Genomic DNA, 9,204 nt, shown 5'->3' with positions numbered 1-9,204 from the left:
AGATGACACGGGGTCTTTAAATTGAAACCCCATTAACTATGTTATAATTCTACATTCTAATATGAAATGGATAATAGAGGTAGTTATGTGGATAACCGAGTCCAGACTGCCTTTTCTGGGATTAGCTCTGTGAATATTTAAGCATAGCTGTTGTATTTCATAAGGCAGTCTGAAATTTGTTGTATTTCTTTTTCAATTTTATTTTATGTAATGATACACTACCATTACAGAAATTCAATGGATCAAACATGATGTGGTTATACTTAAGAGAGAAAAAAAGAAATCTGACCTACTCGAGAAGTTCTTGTGCATTTTTCTTCCAGTAAATCTTTTTACAGCTTATTATTTGGGGGACCAGGTTAAAGGAAAAGTCACTGTGTTAGGAGTCAGGAAGGCTTCACTGGAGCTGCCACTAACTAGCAATGTGGTATAGAGTAATCGTTGAAACTTTCTCCAGTTCGGTTTATCCTCTTTAAAAAAAACAGAGGGGGGCCTTGGTTGGTCTCGGATGTCGGTCCCCCGCCATCCCCGCCTGGGGGCCGCCCCATCCCGCGCCAGGACTAGGGTCCAGTGCGGAGTGCCCCTAGTCCTGGGAAACGGGGTGTGGCCGCAAAGGCAGCTGCCCCCTTGCCCGTCACGCAATGGAAGTTCGTGGGGAACCTGGCGCTAAACCATTCGTAGACTATCTGCTTCTGGGTCGGGGTTTCCTATATAGCAGAACAGTTCCCTCACCGCGATCTATTGAAAGTCAGCCCTCGCAACACAAGGGTTTGTAAAACAACAACAACAACAACAAACAACAACAACAACAAAAAAACCAACAAAAATAAAATGAATAATTTTTTTTTTTTTAAATGGAGGTATTTGGTGATCTCCAGGGTTTCTGCCAAATTCAATCTCCTGTGGTTCTTTAAAGTATATCATGGACTCCTTGGGAACAAAGATGGTTTCTTATCTATGTTTATACTCTACTGTCACAAAACAGGTATTTAATAAATGTTGGTAGAATAATCTCAAGAACTAAGAATACCACTACAAGTCTGGGAAAGAAATACAAAACATTTTGTATTTTGTTGTATGCTTCAGTATTTACTATATGTAAGCATTAACTAGGTAGCATCACGTATCTGGTAGTCTTTAATATGTATTTATTTCTTTGATATTTGGCATCTATAAACTTGTTCAAAAGCTATGCTATTGGGAACCTGGGGTGATTAACATTTATTGAGCGTCTCCTAGATGTGGTCAGCATTAGGCAAGGTTTTAAATATCAAATCTTATTTACTTTTCACAGCTTCCTGGTGAGGTAAGTCCAATTATCCCTCTTTTTCCCAGGGGGAAATAGAGGCGCTAAGAAGGTAAGAAACTTATCTGAGGTCATAAAGCTAGAAAGTGGCAGAGCTGAGGTTACTTAGATTTGGATTCAGTTTTTTCTTGGCTCCAAAGACCATGATCTTTCCACTGTGCTAGGCTGAATCATGCTTTTTGCTGAGCAAAATATCTATTATGTTACTTTATCCTTATAACATCCCTAAGAGTTCTTTTAAAAAAAGGTGCAAGTCATTAAAAACAAAAGTTATCTTAGCTTTTGTATTCATTTCACAAACTTAATATAACATGAGCTGTGTCAATCAGAATAAGACAAATCCTGTCTCTGGGACAGAGGGATAGCTATCACTTCTTATAATGAGCACTCACAGAGAATAGCTCAATGGGGAATCTGGGAAACTTTCCAGATAGCATCAAAAGTGATCTTTCTAACGTTGCATTTAAATTTTAGACAATCCATTTAGACTCCCTTTGTCCTCTTCTTAAAAGCAAGTTTTTATTAATTTTTGACAAGTTAATGCTACTGTCTATTTCCATATTATAGTGCCAGGTAATTTTAAAATCCTATGAGAAATAAACTTTAAACGTTTTGGAAATATCCCCTTCCCCCTCGTTAAATTGTTAAATAATAAATTATTTGGATTAGGCTATAATCAATTGGATTTCTGATCTCCTTGAAAATGAATTTTGCCTACTATGTTGCAGCCATATTTTTTCTTTAATATTACATGTTCTCACTTATAAGTGAGAGCTAGCCATGGGGTACATGTGAACATAAAAATGGGAACAATAGACACTGGCGACTAGTAGTGGGGAAAGAGGGAGGAGGGAAGGGCTGAAAAACTACCTATTTGGTACTATGTTTACTACCTGGGTGATGGGATCATTTGTGTCCCCAAACCTCAGCATCACACAGTGTATCAATGTAACAAACCTGTCCATGTACCCCCTGAATCTAAAATAGAGGTTGAAATTTTTGAAAGTTTTTTTGAAGAGATTATTTTTGCATTAAAATTCTCCAATTGTCAGATTGCCTACAGAACAGAATGTTGGGCATATAGAAGTAAACAGAAAAAAAGCAGTCCTCACTGTATCATAATTATCCTGTGCTATTGAGTTGGTGTGCATAAAACCTAATCAGATTGACTGAAACTGTCAAAGAACAAAGCACAAATACCAATGATAGATGAAAAGACATATAAAGATAGATGATTCCTTTTTAGGAGCAGTGGGAGATTAAAGGGTAGGCATTACTGCAAGAATTGGTGTTAACTGTTCTTTAAAAAAAATCATTGTTAATGATCTGGCAGACTGAACGATCAGCACATCAATGACTGAGGAAAGATGTGAGATTCAGAGTGTTACAGCATCACATTAGGCAGAGAAATCATTGAAATAAACCCTATACTAGAAGAAATTGGAAGAGCTAAATGACATGCAGCTTAGGAGGAAAACCTACTCCCTCAGAAAAGATTTTTTTAGATCATTTCTTTCTGTGGAACACATAAAGGGTTTCAGTAGCATGTTTTGGCTAATTGAGCAGACCACTATTATTGCTGTGGTTCTGTAATCATTTTGCTAGAGAACATAGGAGAATAAATCTCTAGTGATCAGAGAATATATGGATGATGTAGAACCCTCAGGCCATTTTCATACCATTCATCATCTGTGGGATGTTGCCATATCTGGTGTTCTTGGCACACTTCAAGTATGTGAGCTATAGGGAGAAAAGTTGGAAGTGGACCCAGATCTTATTGCACAGAAAAAAAAAAAAAAAAGAAAGAAAGTGAGCCTTGAGGCATGAAATCTCCCAAGAGCTAGCCCTCACACCTGCAGGTAATTTATATCTGTATTTCCCGACTTGCTTCCTCCTATTTAACACTACTTCTTCCACTTTGTTTTGTACTATTCCACCGGTTGCTGATTCCTCAGGTATGGAGACCTAGTTGCTCAGTTTTCACTTATTTGGCTCCTCTTTTATAGCGTTCGAATATATTCAAATTTGTTACAGGAAATATAGTTAAACCCTCTGGTCTATTGCCCTTTAACTACCTCCTATTCCTCACATTTCCATTGGAACTAAATTAACTCTCGTTGACTATCTAATCATTGACAACTGACACCATGGACTTCTTTGTTCTGAATCCAGCAAACATTTTCAGTCCTACTCTTCCTTCTTTTTCTATGACAATCAAACTTGCTGACCACCTCTTTTTTTTCCTCTAATAGTTTCCCCACTCTTACCTTTCCTCACCCTACTTGACTTTTCCTCCATTCCTTCTCTTCCATGACTTCCTTTCTCCTCCTAGCTTCTGACAGTACTGTGTTTTCATCAAGCCCTTTTCTTACCTTATATGTTCTTGCCCACACTATTTGATCCACTGCCACACTCTAACTATGTCTTATACATATATGACTCCAAATCTCTCTCCTGAGCTCCAGATCTAAAAATCTACATGCTTAGAAGACATGGAAAACTCAAATAATGTGATACTCTTGTTATTTCCTAATGATATAATTATTCAACTGCTTATCCAAACCAGAAACTTGGGAGTCAAATCATGTTTTTTATTCATGTCTCACATCCAACTGATAGTCAGCTCTGTCTGTCCTGCCTCTCAAATGTCATTCCTCTATGATTCTCTATCACAGGGATGCCCATTTGGGTTCAGGCTTCCATTGCTCATCCCCTGCACTATTGAAATTACCCTCAAATTAGCCCTCTAACATCCAGGTTTGTTCTTTTTAATGTATACATAAAACACATTTTAGAATTTCTGTCCAAAAATCCTCTTCTTTCATAGTTTTCTCCTGTTTATTAAAAAGTCTAAATTCTGAATTTACCACATAGGCCTTTTTTTGTCTCTCAGCCTCAGCTCTGCTCACATCCCCTATCCCTTCACACGTACTTTAAGGTTACTTCAATTTTATCAAACTACTATATATGCCCAATGTGTCCTTCTGTTTCAACCTCACAAACTTTTTGATACCCCAGTACAATCGCTTTTATGAATGTGATCCCAATCCCACAGGGGGAGAATGAATCATTACAGCCTTATTTCCTATCATAACCTGAATACAATATATCAGCTACAGCACTTTATTGTCATTCTTTCCTTACTGAATTCTAGGCAACTGGAGGATAGAATATTATCTTATTTATCTATGAGTCATCAAGGCCTAGCTCATGGTAAGAACTCAATTTTATTGAGTTGAATGAAAGAATTGATTAATGTATTAATAGACACATGCCAATTTTAATGCTTTAGAGGTATGAGGTAGCCAAAAACATGAGTTTGAAAATGACAATACAGCTGGAATTTAATTTCCATTGCTTTTATGAGTCAGTCAATTACTATACTTGTTTTCCAAACTGCGTCTGAAAACTATTTCATGAAAGGAGAAAAAGAGGGCTGGAAGAAAGCTTTAGGAATATAAGAATTGATGGTGATTACCTTTCCAATATCTTTTCTGGTGATATTTGCAACATAGGTATACAATTAATACTAATGAATGTTTAGATCACTTTTGGCATTCACTAAGTAGCCTCTATTATTTATAGTAACAAAACAGGTATCACGAAGGCCCCTTGGGCAGCTTGGGGAGCCTTAACTCTCCATAAGGCTGGAAGCATAGTTCAACATTCAAGCACTAGTTGGTTCACATTCTAACACTAGCTCATCACATCTCAGAAAATCTATTCTGACAAGTTTGATTTTCTTCAGTACTATTTGCTCTGGCAGAACATGATCAGGAACCATTTTTGGCTGAATTCCCTAGTTCTCAGTGAGACAACTGACATACCTTGGCATCTCTATGGACCAAATAACACTAATCTTATTATCAGTACAATTCTAAGTGTTTTCTTTGTGTGTATAAAAAGATCTGCTTTTTCTCCTACTGTAATATTTCTAAATCTAAGAAAAAGTATAAAATGCTTATATCACCTTATTAGTGGCATAAATGTTTGCCACTTAAAAAGGATTGCAAGCTCCTTGAAGGGTCAGTCAAGGTCTTTTTTATCTTTGTCTCTTTGGTGTATGTCATAGTTGTTCAATGAATGTTTGCTAGGTTGAACTGATGTGTGCTTATAATTTAACATCATGTGGTATAATTTTAAAAATACCACAGAGAATGGATTCTGCTTTTACGCTGATATTTCAGGATGCATTTTTTCCTGATATCTTGGTTAACCTTTTTATTACTGCATCTAGTGAAGATTCTCAGGGGTTTTAATTTGCATCACCATCAGTGTCATCATCTTAATAATGTCACCATTGTATACTGTTTAAAAAATATAGACACATATTTTCTCTAATCCATCTAGAAAAAAATTCCATCTTACATTTTCAGAAGAATCCATAAGAACTAAGGGAGAGGGGGTGAGAGAGAGTAAATGTCACCATGGGGTAGAAGCAGTGTGCTGGCTCATCATTTTCATGGCACTCTCAAATCCAATTTGTGATGACAAATTGGATACTTTGCATCCAAATTGTTTGACCTTTGTGCAGTGGCTCCCATTATCAACTGGGGAACCAGTACAATCTGTACCTAGTTACTACTGAGGTTGTTCTCTCTCCATCACAAAATTTCATGCTATTTATCTGTGAGAAAATGCCTGAGGACTTCCACACAGTAATTCATCTTATCTGGAACCCTTAGGATCAGATGTAGACTGAGCAAATGTCAAGTTCACAGAGAACACCTGTGTCTTCAGAACATTAAAGGGCACCATTAGAGCTTGTTTCCCTTCACTTAACATGCACATTTTTGGCATAAGTTGGGGCTGAATGATGTTGTCATAGCAAATACTGCTAGAATGATTGCTGTACTCATTACACTACCAAAAAAAAGAGAGAGATGAATGGGTGTGGAGTGTCACTAACCCTCCTCATGACCAGCACATGGAGAGGACAGGACAGGGTGACATTCCTGAGGAACTGGTAACCCCCAGACAGCTAATATGCTTTATGACAGATTGGTGGGTTGGCTATCTCCAAAACTTCTAAGACATAGAAATTCAGATTGAGGTCATAGGTATTCAGATTAATCTGTAACGGTCTTGGAAGATTATTATATAACATAGCAATCAATAATTATCTTTTAAACAAAGCAGTGCTGATTTCTGAAGCAGTGGACTAAGCAAGTAGATCTAAACAATCTACTTGCTTGTTTCGATTTTGCAGGTGCATTTTTGGGATGGTTCTTAATCCTGATTTACTTAACTGTTTACATAATGCTGGTGTTCTGTCATGATTTTTAATTTTTCTGGTCCCTTTACTAATTTTCACCTCTAACATCTAGATATTAGTTCTCTATGATGCTGAGCTAGTTATCTAATAATTATTTTTTAAACAAAAAAAGTATCAACAACTCTCCTAATAAATTATTATGCATCACCCATAGGTAAATAGAGGCATAATTTAAAAATTATTATATACTTGGATTAATTGACAACATATGCTTCATTTGAATTTCTGAATATTCGAATGTACTTGTAAGAGCAGGCTTTTCTAATACTAGGCTTTTTCTGCTGCACAGGGAAATGTTTGTCTCCAGAAAAAACTTCTTAGAATAAATAACTTATTTTAGCATTTATGTTAACTGGAAATATAATTTCATAAGGTATAATATTCAGGATTTCTAACAGCTGCTACAGTTCTATACATCTGCTACACTTGGTATAACCTGTAATTTTCCTCGAGTTACAGTTTGTGAAGTTGTAATTTTGGTTATAATGTTAAGTATGGTAACAGTATAGCTTATGGTTTCATAATAATCTCAGTGTGAGGCATTTGTTCATGTATTATTATAGAGCAAATGACAGGTAGAAACTGTAAAAATAAAGGAGAACATATCTGCTGATATAGCAACCTCAAGTCCTTTCTAACACGAATTTTCTACTGTTTGGATTCCAATTCTTGATTATGCCTGAAAAATTAGTATCTATCATGAATCTTCTCAAAAGACTATTTTTTATATATGCTACAAGTTATCTGGATTTTATAGGTAATTTGTTCCTTTCTACTAAATTTATGTGTATTATTATAACATAATATATAAAGACATATTGATGTTTTCATTTTATGCATTTACTTTTAAAGATTTTAAGTATCAGACAATATAAAGAGAGACATTTTAAAAATATCTCATATTGAACTCCTGGTTCTGCCAATGACCTGACTAATGATTTTGGACAGTTAACCCTGTTAATTGTTTCACCTTACGAATTGATAGGAAAATTTTGTAAGCAATTCTTGGTTGACAAGTACTTGGTTGAAAGACCAGATAACAAAAATATACTAGCTGCTATTATACACATTTAATGTATTCTTCAAAGCATTGAGCTTCCACTGATTTTATAATCCATTGAAATTTCCATGATATCAGAATATATATCAACCTCATTTTCATAAATGAGTTGTCCTTTTCCTGAGCTCACACAGTAGCCTAGGATTTTCTAATTAATGGACATATATTTTCATCTTCTTATAGTACGTATTTTTGTTTCTTTGTAGCACTGCTATTTCTTTCCTCATAAATGATATTAATTGACATATAGTGACTTAAGTAAACTAAAATATTAAAAGCACATTGAAGTGACTACATTTGAAGGACTGAAGGAAATAATTTTACATGCATTTTTATTTTAGGAGGATAGATTTTTTTAGAATGGCTAATCAACAACAACAATAAAATAATACAATATATTTTAAATTCAGGAGGATTATCTAACTGAATCTCAGATAATCTTTATAAATATAATAACTTGCTCTGAAATGCTTGCTCTACAATACTCATATAAACAGTACTATTAAATCGAAATAAATAATCACATCAAGTTTGCCACTACAGGTGGACACAGTCAACAATATTATTAGATGTAAAATCTCTCTTCTCCTATGGCTTATGTGAATTTTTTTCTGTTTATTCATGTTAATCCCCTTAATGAACAATTCTTTCTCTGCCTCCTGTTTGAATGTTGGTATTCCTGGGTTTCTGTCCTGGACCTTCTTTTAAATCTATCAGCCTCTCTGGGTTTCCATAATATCAACTGTCAGCTAATCATAATTTACCAATACATCTCAAATTGTCCTAAGCTGAACTCACTGACTGTAACTACCATCCATGTATTTGTTCAAGTTAAAAATCGGGAGTTATTCTTGATTCCTCCTCCTCTCACACCACCTACACCTATTTAGTCATAAAGTCCTGTCAATACTCCATTCTAAAAATGGATTGTAACTTTCTACTTAGTTCCTCACCCTCTGTTAGTGTCTTAGTTCAGGTTTTCATCATTTTTCACAGCTTTCTAATTCATCTCCTTGCATCCAGTCATGCTTCATTCAAATCTCTTCTACATGTGAATCTACCTGAAATGCAGATATGATGATCACTCCTCTACCTAAACATCTTATATAGTTTCCCTTACCTAAAAGCTAAAGAAAAGAAATTTTAATAATTAATACTTATCTCTGCCACTTGAGAGACATTTCTTTGAGGTTTGGAATTATGTTTTTTTTTCTTTTTTCTTTTTTTTTTTAGATTTCCATTGTTGCCACATAGTGTTGCCACATAGTAACTGCTGAATATGATTTTGCTGAGTACATGAAAGAAGAGAAAGGATGGCATTAAACTAAATGATTAAATATCTCTAAAGTAACATTTTTTGCTGATGCTTACTGACACATTACTTACAAGTAAACATCATTTAAAAATTAGCTATTACTATTAGTTGAGATGTGTGAACATCTCTCTACTTGTTTAATGAGTCAAATGTAAAGTCCTTATAATAAACTCCAAGATCCTCACCCAGTCAATTGCCTCTCTTCCTTGCTCACTTCACTTCAACCATTTGGTCTCCAGGTAGCCCCA

The 9,204-nt window shown here is 35.3% G+C and overlaps 2 protein-coding genes across 7 annotated transcripts in view; one reads left to right on the top strand and one right to left on the bottom strand.

The window, feature by feature from the left end:
• CTNNA3 (catenin alpha 3) overlaps positions 1-9,204 on the top strand; it is a 1,760,513-nt gene that overhangs the window by 620,570 nt on the left and 1,130,739 nt on the right. The gene's annotated exons all lie outside the window — the stretch shown is intronic.
• The window catches only part of LRRTM3 (leucine rich repeat transmembrane neuronal 3), a 191,977-nt gene that overhangs the window by 66,102 nt on the left and 116,671 nt on the right, over positions 1-9,204 (bottom strand). The gene's annotated exons all lie outside the window — the stretch shown is intronic.

Source organism: Pan paniscus, chromosome 8, assembly GCF_029289425.2.
Source record: "Pan paniscus chromosome 8, NHGRI_mPanPan1-v2.0_pri, whole genome shotgun sequence".
NCBI classification, from domain to species: Eukaryota; Metazoa; Chordata; class Mammalia; order Primates; family Hominidae; genus Pan; species Pan paniscus.
Note: the sequence above shows the minus strand (reverse complement) of the source record. Positions and strands in the feature narration are given on the sequence as shown.